This window comes from Toxotes jaculatrix, chromosome 19 (genome assembly GCF_017976425.1).
Source record: "Toxotes jaculatrix isolate fToxJac2 chromosome 19, fToxJac2.pri, whole genome shotgun sequence".
NCBI classification, from domain to species: Eukaryota; Metazoa; Chordata; class Actinopteri; family Toxotidae; genus Toxotes; species Toxotes jaculatrix.
In genome coordinates this window covers 9,555,640-9,574,422 of record NC_054412.1, presented here as the reverse complement: position 1 = coordinate 9,574,422, position 18,783 = coordinate 9,555,640, and the positions used below count along the sequence as shown (strand labels likewise).

At 42.2% G+C, this 18,783-nt stretch overlaps 1 protein-coding gene across 2 annotated transcripts in view; it reads right to left on the bottom strand.

The window, feature by feature from the left end:
* wasf1 (WASP family member 1) overlaps positions 1-18,574 on the bottom strand; it is a 53,318-nt gene extending 34,744 nt beyond the window's left edge. For both annotated transcript variants that reach the window (XM_041064155.1, XM_041064156.1), the window contains exon 1: positions 18,360-18,574. The gene's annotated coding sequence lies outside the window, so the exon portion shown is untranslated. The remainder of the gene's footprint in view (positions 1-18,359) is intronic.
* Positions 18,575-18,783: the final 209 nt, after the last annotated feature.

Sequence of the window (18,783 nt, the reverse complement as noted above, 5' to 3'; positions counted from 1 at the left end):
ATGATATTGATTCTGGGCTCCTCAGGGTGGGTTTTTCAAATAGCAGAGATGTTGACATCTGTTGGTCTCAAATATAGATTAAAAAATGATTTAAAAATGCCATGCTCGGAGGTTATGCTCAGACTTTAGCAGTTAAGAGGTTGTGTGTTTCAGAGTCATGCACAAAATCATGAAGTCAGTGAAGAAATTTTCCACTCTGTTACAAAGTGAGTACCGTTCCCTCTACACTTGTGCTATGGGGTAATTTTAGTTTGTGTTCCACTTTCATCTCTGTTTTGATCCATGTGGTGGATGTAGTTTGTGAAAACAGGGTTATAAGGTTGTTTTTTTTGCATAATATATCAGAAAAACATTAACTTTTTCCTTTACATTATAAAAGGCTCACTTACATTTTCTTGATATTTGCAGGCACATCATTAGTGAGTAAACACTGTTAACTCGCCTTGCTTTCCATAGAATTCCTTTGACTGTCTCGCCACAGCGCATACGGGTATGTGTGTGTGATTAATGACTGCAGCATACATTTGCTGCTTCGCTGATTGGACATAAGTTAACTCAAGACTGCTATCCACAGGAGGGAAGGTTTCCTCTACACACAGACACACACGCGAGCGCTGACACACTGCTGCATTTGTCCGCTGACGTTTCCGTTCCATACTATGACATGATGACATATGATGTTCCCATGAGAACATTGCAGGCATTTCTCATGGGTTCCCATGAGAAAACGCTTACACGTGACCTTAGTTCTGACAGAGAGAGGAAAAAAAAACAGAAGAGACGGAGAAAGAAAGAGAGAGTGAGAGGGACAAGCTAGAGAACAAGGTGGAATCACTAGCAGCTTCTTGCATAGGTGAAGGGGCTTAATAAGCAACACTTGCACCTTTCTAGCAGCACAAAGCACTTAATGAGAAATCACTATACAAAAGGTTTACTCCACAAAGAGAGCTCCACCGCCAGACAATACAGGATAGTCATCATGACTAGTTAATGTCAAGGCCTTTTTTTCCCAGTGGAAGATGAAAGAATTTTCACTAACCTATCTGAGACAAGAATTCAGCACATTTCAGCTGTTCCACTAAAAAAGCTGCCTGAAAAATGCTTCTACATGGAGCTGTGGAGAGACATTTAACTTTAAAGTGGAAGACAAAAAAAACCAAAACATTTTGGCAAGTCCTACAGAACAGATGATTTGTAGTGGGCAGGTGTAGTGTCACAAGACAGGAAATGATAAAGACATGTTCTTGACGTGTCAGGGCTTTTCTCAGAGTGCCGAAATTAAGTGTTGCAGAAGAATTAATTATACGTAGGTAATCAAACTGACAGCCAATTACATATAAGAGCTACTGCTATGACTGAGATGTTGATACGGGTTACACATAGCGGCCTAGCTAATAAAGTTGCCCTTTGGCAAGCTGATACCCTTTGACTCAAGCTCCGTGAATTATCTTTTGCATATCTGTAAAACCAGAGGCCTTTCACATCATCCCGGATTAAGAGCGCTGCAGACAGAGCTTGCATATAAAGTGATCGTTCTTGAAGCTCTTTGAATGCACTAAATGACACTGCACAAACTGAATCTGAGTATGAATGTCCGGACCGAATGATTAGCCTAAATCAAGCAGAAATAAATTCAGATTTTGCGCAGCCAAGGTAATCACTCACTGTGCCTGATTAGACTTAAACAGCTAATCTACCAAACTTCTGGTCACACGTCACTTCCCAAAACTCTCCATGTAAACCGTGCTCACTTTAAAGCCCATAATAGAGTTAAAAATACAGCTAGTTTTAGCTAATGGTCAGTCCTGGTCTGTGACCTCTATGGTTCCCAGCTGTTACTCCACAGTGGTTTATTGGGCTGAAAGTGTATGAGGCATTTATGACTTCCTAGTGATTATTCTGATTATTCAGCACAATAGCTGCTCCATGAAAGTAATAACGTGGATAACAGACCTGACAGAGCTAACCCTGAGAAAATTATACTTTGTCATTTTCAGTTTTGTTCTGGTTCAACTGAATGAGAACTATGGTTTCTTTCTTCTCTTGTCCCTTGGACTGTGCTGTGCCAGTAAAATAGAGAAAGACCATCACTGAAGCCCATGCAAGTATCAAATGATCAGGGATGGTCACTGCACAAAGAAATATGTCACATACCTGCTGTTTCCCTTCTTTTCCCTTTTTTTATTTTCCCATCCAGGCTAGGCAGCCTCTTCCCTCTCTGCACACCCTATACCACTGTCCTCCTACTTTTACGGTTCATTCATCTTGGGTGGTGCTTCCCACTGTCACCTATCACCATGGCAACGGCTGCAGTGGGATGTCATTGGTCACTTTATAATATCTCAAGAGAGGCAGAGGCAAAGAGGGTTGGGGGGGGGGGGGGGGGGGGGGATGAACAGGTGACAGGAGGAATGAATGAGCTAAGATCAGGGTGATGTGTCAAAACAGTGGTGGCAACTGAAGGATGAATGCAATATGAAAGAGAGAATGAGAGAGAGATCGGGGGACCGCTTATCCATTGTGTGCGAGCACAAAGCAGGGTGAGGGACGGCACGTGCCGGTGGAGAGCAGGGGGCCTCCACTGGTGCGGCTCATTGCACTTGGGACAATATGTCCAATAGAGGCTCTAATGAATCCTAATGGAGCATTTACTCACTCGCACTACTACACAATATGGCTGCAGACCCCTCAATACGGAGGAGGTCAAGGGCCTTTTATTTGGAGGGCTCGGAAGAGACACCAGACCCTTGATACGCCATCAGCTAGGATTAGACATTAGATTAGACACACACGCACATAACCATACAGAAGAAATCAGAGTTCCCTGTAGGTTTAGCTTCCAAATTATGTAAGGAATTATTTCTGCTCAGACAGCAAGAAAAAAAAATAGCAAACCACCAGACACCAATAGTCAATATGTGTCCAGAAAGCACAACTAACATCCAGCAGTGATGCAATTCTTGTAGCCCCAGTTTGCCCTCACAGTTGCTGGTCCTGTGAAACTGTAAAATCCCAAGAACAGAGGGGTAATAGAGGAAGCAACTAGCTGTAAACCAACAAAGGAGCTGGCTGGAATTGAAATGAAATGGCCTCTGCCTTTTCAAACAAGGGAGATCTCATCAATGTGTGATGTAAAATTCATGGTCTGAACAGTTAGTCAAGCTGATTTTCTCACTGGATCACCATGAAACGGAATCCAACAGAAGACACAAGTTAGGAGCTGGGTCCTATAAGGACTTGCACACTGAGTGAACCCTGCAGCTTCTGCAGAATTCACCAAGTTAAAATTAAGACTTTAAATAAAAGTATGAATGAAAGCCAGTAGGGATCATACAGCCTAGAATTATTTGTTATTGTTTCACATCTTTTCAGTACTTCTAAGAACTGTTTAGCAATAATTCCAAATGATATAATTAGATGGTAAAAACTAATTAATTATATTTATAATGAATTATAATTAAATTGCATAAATGGCAGAAAATGTTCATTAAAGTTTTTTTTAAAGTCAACACTCGCTGATTATGAGCTCCCTAGCCTCTAAGTCTGATGGTAATGACTGAAACTCCACACAGTTCATAGGTGTGTAGTGTCTCCCAACAGCCAACGATTAGATTAAAAAACATATAAGCGTAAACATATAACTAACATTACTGCCTACAGCTAGCAAGCAAAAATATTTAAGACTTGTAAATTAAAAACTTAAACACTTTTTATTACCTTCCAATGCCTTTTTTGAGGAAATGGAATTCAATACTTATTTAGACTTTTTGAGACCTGCAGAAACCCTGTGAGTGCTGTCAAAAATACAATGTACATAAAAGCAATTGCAGGAGCTGGAGGTTTGTCCTTTACTTATTGACATCCTTTAACCTGTAAGGTTAAACAATTCAATATCTTGGAAAACCTCCATGTATCCATCAAGAGCCATGAGTTATTTAGTACCACACTCACTCAGTGAAAGCCTAAAAACAAAATAAATTTACAGTAATGTGCTGTTCTCTCTCTACAACACTTCACTAGAACCAACTCAGCTTGAAGATGGTTGCATTCTCTGTGTAAAATTAGCCTGAACGTTTTGTCCTTTGTCCAGAGATTTGGGGAACATTACAACCCTGGACTTGGTTTCTTTCTACACTTTGAGCAGCTGCAAACCCAAAAACGCAGGAAGTTGGCATAGCCACAGAAGCCAATGGCAAAAAGAGAAGAGATCAAACTGGCAAAGCTTACCAGCAGCTGGTTTAAATCAGTGGTGCAGATATGCAGTGCAGGGCAACCACCACAGTTCATTTTCCAAAGAAAACAAAGAGGGAAGAAAAAACTGTACATTATCAAACTCTAAAATGATCACGCAGAGTTCTGTTTCCTTTTGCTGGTTTAAATACTTTTTCTTTGCAAATGCAGAGACTCAAGAGCTAAAATAATATGTCTAGATCATCTTTCTGTTCTTCTAATGAGGCAGCCATAAATTTTTAAATGCTATTTGTTCTTTCATTTTCTCTCTCATTAGCACATAAGGCTAGAATTACATCTGTATTCCCTTTAAAACAGCTCAAATGCCCAGACACTTTTTATCACAAGATAATAAAATCTTTAATTTGCTCTCTCCCTGCAGCTATAACTGAATCAGATGTCCTTGTGAAGTTATAAAAAAAATTACTGAGATTTTTTTTTTACTCTGATAAAATAGATAAAGTTAGAGGACCTGATGCTGAACTCAAGATCGCTCAAGATTTATCAGATGCCCCACCTCACTCCAGTGCCTCCACTTCACCTGGGGTGTGCAGAAACACAGCATCAAAGAGCATCAAAACCCCTCCCTCGATACCCTTCTGACATCAGAATTGGGTTGTGAAACCAACAATCTGAAAAGTACAGCCACTTTACAACAGAATTGGAGAGGTGTGCAAAAAGTTAGAAAGTAGGCACTGTAGGACTTTTTTAAAATTTTATTTATTTTTTTAACAGACCAACTTCAGTTACTTTTTTGTACATGCAAAGCAGTGCAACACCACTGATTCCTTTAAGGACAGACATGTGTGGACACTTGATTATCATATCTCACCTCGCTCCAGGGTGGCTTTTTGGCCCACATTTGGAAGTGCCCATTCAGAACAGCCATGAACTCTTTTGCTTTCAGACCTGGTCGTATGACCTAGTTAATTTCGAGCATACCCTAGTCTTAATGCATGCTGCTATTGGTGGGAACAGACTGTCAAATTTGACAGAAGAGTAGAGTTGGCAGTAAGAGGTCCCTGGTGCACACGTGCAGAACGAAATACCGTGCACAAATACGCTGATCATGTTGCAGTTCTCAGGCAGCAGCCATCAAAGCTCTATGCAAATAGTGGGCCAATATCGCTAAAATAACCTGACACACACGTCAACCCCACCTTCTGAGACTACAACATCCCCGTTCACCCCCCCGCTCCCCCAACCCATCACAGCATATCACGTTGGCAGAACGTATCATGGCATGTGCCAGTGTGTCTTCCTGCCAATTAAAATTCTGTACCAGCCGGTACCCCTTCAGCAGTGAGATGACACCTTGCAGGCCTTCACCAGTGAGGTGCTATAACATACACATACACACACAGACCTCTCGTGGGCTAAAAATACACCTGCAGCACCAGTGCTGTCAGGTTGGGCTCAGACAGCTATGCTAACTAGGTTTGCTGGTAGTGGGAAACTTCACAGAATGCTTGTGGCAAGGGATAGGGGTGTATATAATAAACTTATTTCCTCGCCTCAACAACTCTAAATTTTTGACTGCACCGTATTTCTTTCGATATTCTTTTTGACATACTCTCTAACTTGTGCAAAAACAAAGTTGTCATGCACATGTTAGGCAGTAAGTGGTCCCAGTTGGGCAGAGGTGTGAAGCAAGCCATTTAGCACTGCGTCCTGCCTCCTGTCCTGATACTGCCAGCGCTGATCAAAGTAAGCATCCAGGTATGCTGGCACTGAGATGGTACTCAGGTACTCGGATGGCACTGATCCACTGACTGGCTTACTATCTTGGCTGTTATAATCTTGCCTGGCAGCTGTAAACAAGTTTCAGGAGTTGCTTCAGGCAACATACCAACTGGGGTGTAGATTTTCTTTATTTTATGCAAATTAACTATGTAGTAAAACTGTGCTCATGTGTTTCACATTTTATATTGTCATTGCAATTCTCTTAAACAGCTTTAGAAATATCTGTCTCTAAATTTCCGCAGCCACAAAACACGCTGCTGTTGTCTCTTTTCCTTCCTGCAGCGCTCTGGAAAAAAGACATCAAGGAATCTAAATGTCATCAAACCATTCATCAAATATTTTCTGTGTATGAACAGAAATTACTGTGACTCAATAGCAGATTTGTGTTCATCATACTTTACATTCTGAGCATGATCGATGGTGAACCTTGTACTGAATGAGTAGCTGGACACACTGAATTTGTTACAAAAGATTAGATTGCTTTAGACATTCATTAACAAATATGCTTAATTCCACAGTAGACGTGCACAACTTAATATTCATGGATGTCTGTGTGCCAACATCAATGAGTGGAGTGTCTGATGAACAAACAGACTCAAAGAAGTTTATCTGCTGAGTGCACAGAAACCCACTGGTATGAATAATGAAAGCCTGCTGCTCAATAATAAATGTCTGCATGCTCGCACTGTGCAGCTGCACTTGTTTGGCCTGTGAGGGAAATTTCATTATACCAACTCCCTCGCTGTTCATACGGACGTGAAGGACATACACACAAACTAACCACTGCAGCAACCTCTGTCAGCTGGAGCAGCTAAAAAAATAAAAAATAAAAATAAATCACCAAAAAGCAGGCACACGAGTGCTATTCGAGCCAGCCAACAAGCCTGTTAGTAGACTAAAACACTTAAATAAAGTGGACATGGCTGCCAAATGAAACTTGAGCTGTTCCATTCATTGCATCCCCTCATTTGGTAGTCAATAGATATTGGAAGGGTGTTGTCCCTCATGAGCACACAACCGCTTTGTCACAGAAGACGGGCCCAGTCTCTCCAGCTATTTCATACCAAAGGTGGCTCTGTGTGTATATACATGTTCACCAGTTTATCTGTTTTCTCTCTGCATGAAAATGAGGAGAGTTATAAGTCTCAAGAAGAACTCTAGCTTCTGTTGCTAGTTAAAAAAGTTTCCAAGCTCCTGTGCAGAGATGGAGGTTGTCCAGAGCTTTGGAGGGGAAAGTACAGCAGAGAGAGGGAGACAGCTTGAGGCACAGAAAAAAAAATATACAAAAAAGCAATGTGGGTGGTATCCAGGGAGAGGGAGAGAGAGGGATCATCTTCTCTCATTGAGATCAATGCCCGCACCAGGGTCTCTGTGTTTCAGGGCAGAGAGGAAAGATAACGAATGAGAGAGGCTTTCTGTTGGGGAGTAGCAGCCAATACCTCATTGATACTGCAATTTTTTCCCTATATCGCAATACAGTGGGTATTGTGATTAAATACTGTTCAGTGTACTGTGATGTACTGTTTCACATTCATCTGACGGCAGTAAATATCCCAAAGGGGAACATGTCAAAGGAAATTACACTTACTCACAGGATATGGTACTCTACTTCTTCACATCTTTAAGCGCTCACCTTTTCATTTTCATCACCTTAGCACACCTCTCTCTGTCTTACCTATTGTTCTGTCAATTTCCTTTTGATCTACATCTCTGAATATAGCATGGTGAGAGAATGTAAAGAGGAGTGGTTTTAAAGTCTGGTGGTATGGCTTGGAGGCAAAGTGTATTTCAGTCGCTCATGCACCACTGCCTCTTGCACAGAGGGAAATGTGTAAACACAAGCAAAAAAGAACTGGTAAATCTTTCACTTGAAAAGGTGCTGACCATAGCCTGATCACTTTATAGAAACTGACTGCTATCAATTAACTTTTCTTTTAAATTTACACTGTCACGTGTAATTTACTCTCAATTTAATTAACGAGGTCTTTAATTTAAAAAATTACACAGGTGCCTAATTCACAGGATCCAGTCTGTAAAAATGTTTAATTACCAACACAATGCTTTAAAGCAGCATAATGCCACATTTTTTGGCTATAAATCTCATTTTGAAACTTATTTTGAAACTTTCCACATTTTTACATGCTGAAACTATCTAAACAAAATCTAGGTACCATGATTGAACAGGGGCAATTATATCCCAACAACAGATCCAACAACCCATTCACAACAGAGAGGGACTTGGCATCAGCTGAGGGGTGGATATGCAAGAAAGAAAGACAAGCTGGGACGCAGGGAGGATTTGTGGGATAAATTGGACCAATCAGACAATGCCCAGGGCAGCTGTGCAAACCTCTTAAAGGCTGTCTCTTGAGTTTGTGTGCAGTGTCACAGTCTGTGTCTGCGCATGAGAGACCGTTCGGGGAACAAAGTGGTGATGGTTAGTGAAGGTGCCCTTGCTGTGAGGAGGCCTTAGGCGGTGCCAGTGGGTGTAGATCAGCAGGACTGACCACTGGGATGACACCAAGTTCTGGTTTGATCAAGTCTTAATTGATTCAGCTACACTTAGTCAACTACAGCCTTTTCTGATGAGCAAAAAAAGGGACATTTTACAGATAAAACTTTCAGTACTGTCTGATGGATAAACTAAGTGATGGAGAAACTAAATTAACCTCAGAAATATATTTGGCATTTTTGCACCACAATTCCTTGTTATGTATTATGCATCAAGTATGCCTATCCAAGTACGTGTAGTAAAGCAGTGTAGTAAAGCTGTCCTCGGGTCCTCTTTCCATCTATAGAAAGAGCATGCTCATTAGGGGTCAAAAGGTCAGCTGCAGGCATCATGTGACCTGTGTGTCATGACATCCCAACCCCCCCCCCCCCCACACACACACACACCACCCTCCACCCCATGCACCCACACATAGTCCTGACAGCTATGCTTAAAAATGCCACTGCGAGGCAAAATGGTAGGTGAACATCCACTGCATGCAAATGCAAAGAGAACTGTGGTGGGAGGAAAGAATGAATCTCAATGGAGCAAAGGGAGCTAAAGAAGACAAAATGTGGTCTAACAAGCTTGTATTAACAGCACCATAGAAGGCTGACTCAATTAAGGCCTTGGCCATCCACTTACTCTGCCATTATATAGAACAATGATAAAGACACTGATTCGCTGTGCCTGCCAGGCAGTTTTTCCAAGGAGCGAGATGGGGTTTTTAGATTTTTGGCAGGCTCTTACTTAAGGTGTCTGCATGATTCAGTTCGCTATATTTAGATGGAGACTGAGTACTGTGTATGTGAGTATAGAGGATCACAACCAAGACAAGAGACTCAATAGGGTCTTCAATCCACACACAGACATATTCTTCTCGTCCATACAGATTTGATCATTAGATCAAGCCTGGTGCTGTGTCTTGCCTCTGGTGAAGGTGATATGGGTGACAATGGGACAGAGAGAGTGGAGACAAAGGCACTTCTCAGTCCCTTTTCTCCCTTTTGCTTTTGGCCATCACCAGGCATTGTGAGGCTCTCTGCTTGTCTCCAATCGACACATCTTGAAAGGGAAGCAAATCAAATTCTTCCTGCAGGTACAAAGCCCCTCGCTCCCCTATTCTCTCCCCTCGGTTGCCTCTATTTTTTTCCTCTTATCAGTGGGCATATTTCAAGCCCCCAGTATTCTCTTCGGTATTTTGTGAGCCTGGTGTGTGTGTTTGTGTACAAATGCACAAGAAACAGCATAAGAGAGAGACAGAATCCACAGCAGCTGTTATCGCTGCTCCCACATGATTCCTTGTTATCTATCCTGGTCATTCAGACTTTGGCTTGTCTGTCATTCGCCTCATCACCTCACCCCTGAGTGTGTGTGCATCTGAGTCATCGTGCCCTTGCCAGTCAGTCGCAGTAGCATCGCTCGAGACCCAAAAGTTCTCTGAGTCCTGTTGCAATTAGATAAACACCTCCTTGTCCTGCTCCTGGTCCACCTCTTTCCCCCAGAAGACGTTTCCCACAGAAGAGAGCCCTTCGCCCCATAACTACAGACGTAGCTCCAGAGCCTGATCAAATATATCAATCAAACTGAATCAAACTGGGGAGATTGCACTTATGTGGCATATGACTTGACCATTTGGCAGCCAGTTACTTTTCTAGAATAAGAACACTGATAGTAATTCAATGGAAATGTGTAAACAAATCTGTAATGTGTCCTACAGTGTGACTGTTGGGCAATCTGGATGAAATGAAAAGGGATGATTTACTGAAATGAACCTGCAAAGATTTTCTCTGTTCTTGTGTTTGATCCATGCTGCATTTGGAAATTTTAATTTGAAGCTCTAGGCAACATTTGGATTGGTGAACAACTACCCCACTCCTTCTGCCTACTCTCTTCCACAGTAATGTTACCTTTGTTTGAACTCACTGTAAATCTGCATTCAAAAATCTAGTCAAACCCCAGACACAGTTGATGCCCAACTAAGACAGAATAGTGACCACAAGACTGGCAGTCATCATTAGCCTCACTGGAAGCAGCTCCAGTTTATGTAAAGTAGGACATTGGAAGGAGAGGAAAATACTGTATGTCATATAGACACATAAGAAACGGAGGGAGAGACGGGAGGCAGTGAAATAGAGAAGAAAAGACAGAGACGGAGAGAATAAACACACACGAAGCTAGTAAAGAATAACGGAGAATGAGACAGATGGAAAAAGAAGGGCCTCTGCAGCCGCAGAGAAAGTAGTCCCAGTGGTGAGGCCAAGCCTGTCTGTCAGCACCTATCTGTCCTCCTGAGGCTTAACAACACAAACCAGGCTCTTGCCTTGAGTCGTCCCTAACATTTACAGTATATAACCACACACAATCGTGAAATGACCTTTGAACTTATCCTACACCACAGGATGGACCCATGTGGGCTCCTGCTTTACTGTTTAGCTGGAGGAGGATGGTTTCCCTCCAGGCAGCTCACGCCAAGCTAGTTTAACTCCAAACACTGGTCTGGCATTTAGCCAGCTAGGGACACACACACACTTACACACACGCACACCCACACATTTGCAAGATGGAGTACATTGGTGCATGTGACATTTTGCCTTTAGTATGAAGCTCACAAACGAACAGTGTTGGGATCAATCGAAAATGTTCACCTAATTTAGAGATCAGAGACAGCCCTGCCCCGTCATCCTGCCCTTCTTTCCTCTTTATATCTTGGTTTACTGTAGGACCTAAACAAGCCTCTAATAACATTACCTGCCAAACGACAGTCTTGTTATTGCTGCAGTCCATCTGCTGCTGTTCAGGATTCATGCAGCGCTACTTTAACAGCTCACCATGGTGTGTGTGTGCATGACAGTGTGTGTTTTATACACACACTTCTGTCATTGCTTCTAAATAATTGATCACTGTGTTTTTACTGAATTAGAATATTAATAGGTCAGTTAGAAGGCTGGTAAACTTCCAAATTTTGGAGGAAAATCTTCAGATTGCAACAAAAACAATATTATGCACTACAAAGTGTCTTTTCATTTCCCATGCTTCAGGGTGACCAAGGCACTTCTGTAGTACATAGGCAGTCATGGCTCGATTTACTGACCCTTTTTCTCCTCCTTTCAGATCCTGTGAGATGTCTGTGTTACTTGTAAAATAAGTGCATCAGCGAGAGCACCTGTCATCTGAAGCCCACCCTGCATGTTAGCCAGTGAAGTGCACCCTGTCCTTATGCAGTGATGGAGGGGCTGGTGAATTCTGCAGGATTTTCAGATTTGGGATCAATAACTGAAGGTATGTAGAAAAAAACCCATAAAGCAACACACCCACAGAGAGAAACATGACAGCTTTCCCCCTTAAGTACCTAGTCAATTCACCGTGAGCACTGCATGCTCTCTGCCACAGCACTAAGCCCTACCTTAGTCCTCCTTGAATTTTTTTTTCAGCCTAAGCTAACTTTGTGTTGGGCCAGTCAACGGCCAGCAGTGCTGTGGTTCATGAAAACTGTGCAGTGGCGAGTGGCTGTGTCAAGAGGATGATGGTTCACGGTTACAGCTCACTGGCTGGCTGAACGGCTACACTCGGACCTCCGAGGCAATGAATCACACTCACACATCCGCCATCTTATGGTCCAGTCAACAGCACTAGCTCAAAAAAAAAAAATGCAGAGGCATGCACATGTAATCTCATGCATACACACATGAGCACACACTGGTATACCATTGCTCCAGAAAATAGGAAAATGATTGCTATCTATAAATTATCATCACTGACGTATGTGTGCAAAAACACAACGTGTATTCGCGCGCTTATATAATAGTAGCCTTGACACACACCAAGCTGTGGGCATGTGTCTATAAATGAAAGAGAGTTATGTAAGGGACTGCTATTGTCTCAGACCATTTCCCATAGCTTGACTGGCTCTGATTTCAATATCATGCAGTTCAAATTTTGATATAGTGTAGTTTAGATAAGCTTGACAGTGGACAAGCACAAACAACTACCACCCCCATGTCTTTACATTTCCTCTGGCATACAACTGAATGGCAGAGGAAGACTACAGTATGTAGTCATGCACTGAACCACCACCTCCGTTCACAAACTGCCTATCTTTAGAAGATGTGTCTTTCACCAGTAAGACTTTCCTAACCTCTGACTGGCCCCTGCTCTGCGGCAATGATTTATCCTGATGAACTGACAGCACTGCTGTAAGATAAGCATTTATTACACAGATGAAATGATTGCTGAGTAAGACTGTTTAGAGTAGGTTTTCTTGCCAAGGATTTAAATGAATTTGGCATTCCCTGCTCACCATCAAAGACAAAAGGAAGGCGAGCTTGCCTCCACTTCCGATCTTCCCATCTGAGATGGAAGAGTAGCGTACACTCGCAGTCTCTGCTGGGCTGCTATCCAGCACAAATCAGACGGGCCTTGTGCTCAGGCCTCATGCAAATCCAAAGAGGAGGTGGATCCTTGCTGTGAGCCCTAAATGAACAGCCAAATATTGGCTTCTAATTGAAGGCAGCAGTTGTCTGTGTCCACAGGCACCCCTGCTGTGAAATTGTGGACAAACACACTAGGACGCTAAAAGGTTACTTCCCCTTTAGCTCTCCTTCTCTTTTCTCAGCACTTTCTACTGTTCGCTTCAGCATCTCTTTCCAAGCCATGGCCTTGCTCTTTTCTTCTTTTAAAAATGTTTTTTTTTAATCATTTCTATTTTTTAGACAGTTTATGTCAGACAAACATGACAAAGAAGATAGGAGTTAGGCTGTTAACTCCAACAAGTCTAGATATACATTTAAAAAATTAAATGTGTGGCACATTATGTGCTTGAAACAAAAGCCTACTGCATCTTTTATTTTCTGCTTCACTCTTATCGCTAATCCTTCACTGTCTTTCCCCATTTACCTCTTCCTTGCTATTCCTTGTACTTCTGCCCAGCACAAGAAGAACTGAGAAGAAAAATGGATGGCTATGAAAATCCTAATGAAAATTCAGTGTGTCTGTAATTGAATACTGATGTCTGAGTCCTGACAAGAGGGATTCAAGCTGCGGACGGGATAAATGTGCCTCGCCTCCCATTTCTCCAGCCTCCATCAATCATCACACATCACCACGACGACCAGGGCATCGGCCGTTCCAACTCAATAGGAACCCATCAGTGAAAGGGAGGAAAGAGGGGACTGAACAGTGAAAGACAGAGCAATGGGAAGGAAAAAGAAAAGAGCACAGAGATATTCAAAGAGAGGGAGAGACAGGAATAAAGAGAGAGACTGTACTGTATGTTGTGGTACCCTTCGTGGTGAAGCTTTGCTTAACTCTGCATATTCAAATCTATTCAAATACGCAAATGCTCTGAGTGCAGCTGCAGAGATCATTTTGAAGTCTACTGGCAGCATTTAGCGCTAGATTATGCACAGAACAGAAATACACAGTGACCTAAAAGGGCAGCCACATTACATTGTAATTGCTTTGTTAACATAAATGCTAAGAACACCCAAACCATGGACACTGTCTACACACATAAGCCGTGGAACACACGTCCACCGGCAGTACTTGGGCTGACACTTATTGAGGACAACCCCATATCCATTTCACTCCTGAAGCAGACCAAGCCTGCATTGTACTAAGGAAGGTATCAGACTACGTTTACCATACAAACTTACACATGACACCAGGTGAGCGGCCTCAGTGGTCCATAGTTTGCGCCGTTGTGTAGCTCATTTTTCAGATGAGAATATAAGCCAGGTCAATCACAGGACACCGTGGTGCTCTACTTACCAAATACTTGGATTTAACTGACTGATGAGTCATGAGGGCTTCTTTATTCAGATTGCAGCAAACAGTCATGAGCCCAGGAAAGGAGAGTAAGCTTTTAACAATATATATGCCAATCTTACAGGGTTTTACCTTTTTCTCTTGTTCTGTTTTGTTTTGGCAGTGTGTTATCAGCTCTGTACCACATTTAGACTGCTATGACACTGAAACTCTCAGTCTAAACAAATAAAATTATTTTTAAACTGAAAAGCTGCAACTGGCACATATGAAATACAGCTAGCAAGACAAATCTTTTGTAAAGCTCATTAGATCCTAAAGCGATAGAACTTTTACATACTCAAACACAACAGCTGTGGTCTAAAACATTGGCAGCAGAGGGGATACATCACAGTGAGTAAGGACCTGCTGTAGCCTATAGCTGTATGCAGGCAAACAGACTGAAAAAACTACAAAGCAAATGACAGAGAAGCAGAAGAAGACTGAAAAAAAAACTACTGGTGGTACTTTCAACTTGAGATAGAGACAAGACTGGTAGCAGAGGGCAGAGACAGAGATGAGGCTCAGTTCCTACAGCTGAGTAAGGGCAGCTCTAAGCTCAGATGGGACTTCTGTGTTTTTTTTTTTTTTGCCCTGTTTGTGGTGGCAGAGACACAGTCAGACAAGTCTATTTCAGAGATAACCTGTCAACTCATTGAGAGACCCTGTCAACGCCCTCTCCTCCCTTTGGTGACAGTGAGAGAATTAAACAGAGAGGCTGAAAGAGCCAGAATGGCAACTACTACTACGAGAGATGAGGAAAAAAAAGATCAGGTGGATAAAAAGGTGATGGGCAACTACAAGAAGACTGAGAAAAAAAAAAAGGATAATACAACACACTCCTGTATGATACTGTACAGATATATAGATTTGATGGCAAATATTTACTTATAAAGTTAAAGCTCATATTATGGTGTTATGTGTTTATTTCAGAAAAAAATAAATAGTGCTTAAAAAGTGCTTGGGGCTCTAAAAAAATATAATTAGCTTTTATATGTTATTGATTTCAGAAATATTGCCCTACCTGTCCTCTAGAGAGTGGAAAAAAAAGAGACAGGTTTTAATATCTGCTGTAACACAACACATGAAGTGCTATGATAAGGTTAGGGACACTATAAAGCCTCCTATTCCTGGGGTTGTAGAGAAGAGTACTGGAACATTAAAAGTGACAATGAGGACAGTGTCCTGAATTGAAAAATGAGTTAAAAAAAAAAAAAGCAAAGCAGAAAGAAATACAGAAAGACAGTCACTGTAAACTCTGTCAAAGAGAGCAAAAAGTCACAACCCAGGATGGACAGATATATGGACAAAGAGGGGACGGAGGTGGTGGAGGCAGTGGCAGTAAGACACAAGGAGCACTAGTCAAATGGGCTAACTGAGCCCTGGTGTCCCTCTGTCAGGGCAGTTCAGACCACAGACAGAAGCAGTATTATAGAGCAGTGGGTCTAGCCAAGAGGAAGAACAATAGCTCCTGTGTGCAGGAGCCTCTGGAGCATCCCAACAGCTGGGAGATAGGAGGTCTGTCTGTGGCTCCACTAAGTGGCACGTAAAGGGGCGTTGCACACTGCACACACTCATAAACTTTCTCTCCCTGCTTTCCCAGAATCCCTGGCCCACCTTCTTCCCACCTCCTCCTCATGCCAGGCAGCCATCACTCATTTTACTCTCTTTTTTTCTTTCACTGGCTACACACTCTTTCATTATGGCCTCATGTCATTCTGTGTGTCCTCCTATCACCCCTTTCCACCTCTGTGGAGAGAGACAAAAGAGAGCTACAGAAAGAAAGATATTCTTCTTGCTAGCATGAGAAAGCCAGAGACTGGCAGAGGATCAGAGCAATGTCAACAAATAAGAGAGGTCCAAAAGCCTCCACAGGAGGCATGCCAAAGCTTTTTTTATCAGGAGGGCCTCTGAAACAGAGAAAAACATGAGAACTGCAAACTGTGCAGGAATGTCATCCCTCGCAGCAAAGAGTTCACAAACAGTGTCAGATAAAACCATGGCAATATGTTCTGTTCTATTCTGGGAATACACCTGTAGGTAAGGCCATTCACTGGGTAAAACTGTGCACCTATTATATAGATCTATGTTTCAAAGAGCAGGTTTTATGACTAGACCCTTCAACTTTTCTCCTTTCCACCTGTACTTTATGTTTTCCTGCAAGCTCAAAAAACACCACATACCGCAAAAAAAAAAACAGCACAGGAGGTAACCCACTTGGAAAAGAACTTGCCTTACACAAAACAACAGCAAGGACTCAGGGCCACAATAGACATACTTCAGCACACATCCTGTCAGAGCTGACCGAGGGTGAGTTTGATCACTGGTTCTGCAAATGTCATTTTTGGGAAGAGATGCTGGATTACGTCTTGAATCCAAATTTAAGTTCAGCCAATACGGCCGACATTTTAGGTACATATGTGATCCCTCTGAGCTAGCCTATAGCTTCCACTCAGTCATGTGATAGTTTGGATGCCACTGTTGCAGACTGATAATTTTAACAGCTGCAAGGGGTCTCATTCTATTTTGTCCAAGGAGTCAGAGCTGCTGTCACATAAAGTACCCTATATATTTTGTACATGAATCATTTCTTCAAACAACTTGCTGGAAGGTGTGCATATTTAGTACAAACTCTGCAACTCTAAATTAAGATTCAGATGAAATATAGGAATGTGTTCTCTATATATTTCATTGTATATGGTCCAGATAGTGTAGGTGTACAGAGCTGTGTGGCTAATTTTAGTTTTAAGAATCAGCACTTTGTATTTGTTTATATTGACACGGTATCTAGACTAAAAAATTCCTCTTCTGGGACAGTAAAGATCTGATCTGAACTGGTGTAAGGTAAGCAATTCTTTAATCTCTGTTGTGTATTATCATTACATTTTAATGTAATTTTAATACGACAAGCTGATCCTACTAATCTGCTGTCAAAAGCGGCAGGCACAGCAGCGTCTATAGACTTTTATCAATGGCTCTGCAGCTGATGTTTCTAAAGGTAATTCATTCATCACTGACCACTGATCTGAAAGTAAATTTCCTTTACAGGCAGCTCCTATGTTACCACTGTATTTAGAGGGGTGAACCATGAAATTTGGCCAAACCCTTGCTTGCTTTGCTGTAGAGCAGAACCCCAACACTCTTGGTTTTGTTTAAATGGACAGGCTGCAGGAAATATGGTCAGTTTAATGTAAGCCCTATACCACACAGCACCACATGAGCTGGCATCATGTAATGCAACGAATATCTTCATGCTGCCAGCAACTATAAAAGGTGATCAGTGCACAACTGTGACTAAAGGACACTGTTCTTCATGCCCACTTTTTTTTTCTTTGCTGCACTTGAAGTAGTACAAAGAAGGTTTCGAATTTCACAAAGCATGATTTTCACTGGGCTGAAGGCTACCATCCCCCATGACTGCAAACCAAGCTGGCTGGAATAGACCCCAGCCCCTATCCTCCCCTCTGAGGCAAGTCGATGCATTCTTAGTGGGAAAATTAAATCACGTATTGCCGATGCCAGCGGTTCGCCTAACCATACTGTACCGAACTGAAACTCCACAACTCCCGGACGAATAAAATGCAAAAGACATAAGATCTGTGGCATTTTCCTATCACGTTAGATAATTGCAAATATTTGCTCCTCGCTTTCTCACCACCGTGATATTCCTCAATCTGAATATGTCAAGACGCTGCTGCGGGAGCTCATGCAGATGTGGAGCTTCGCAATTTAACACCCTTCAAGCAGTCCCGTTACGAATTTGTACATTATTTACACATTAATAAACCTGCTGCTGGTACTTTCAAGGTTTTGGCCACGTTGGAGTCCTAACGCTGTCAACACTGACACATTTGTCACCTGTGTACTGGGTTAATGTGGTAGACAGTGATGGCAAGGCAGTGTTGAATTACGAAGACCGTTATTAGTCAAGCAGCTCCGGTTTAAGTCCAACGTTACAACATGGTGACTCGGTTTTAGGGCAGTTAGTTGTTGCTGTGGTAAGATGCAATGAGGTTGAGGTAACGTTACTAAAGTCACATTTACAAGTTAAAAAATTATGACTTACAGTACACAGTGTTAAAAAAAAAATTACCTGATACGTCTGTTTAAATTCCTCTTTATTTTCTTTCCATCCTCACTGAGCAGCAAAGCATGCCACCGTGTCCGCGGCTTTAAATCCCCGGGTCAGATCCATGATTGTACTGTCTCTGATATCAAATGTACTCCTGCTGGATGAGGCGGCGGCGGAGAAGAACCCAGGCACTTTTTTTCCAAAGGGATTCTCTGGCAGGGTTTTGGCGAAATTGGCATTAAACCTGGTCCAGTCAAGCTAACAGCGGGATTAGTAGCAAAATAAATCAACTGTCAATTTTACCCCTATGCGACATACGTGTTCTTTCTAAAGTAACGACTGTGAAATGGTGTTTATTCGCAGGAAAATGTCCCCATTAAAATCAGTGGTAATGGTACGTACCACTCTATTGTTGGGGCGCGAGAAAGCATCCCATGCAACTGAT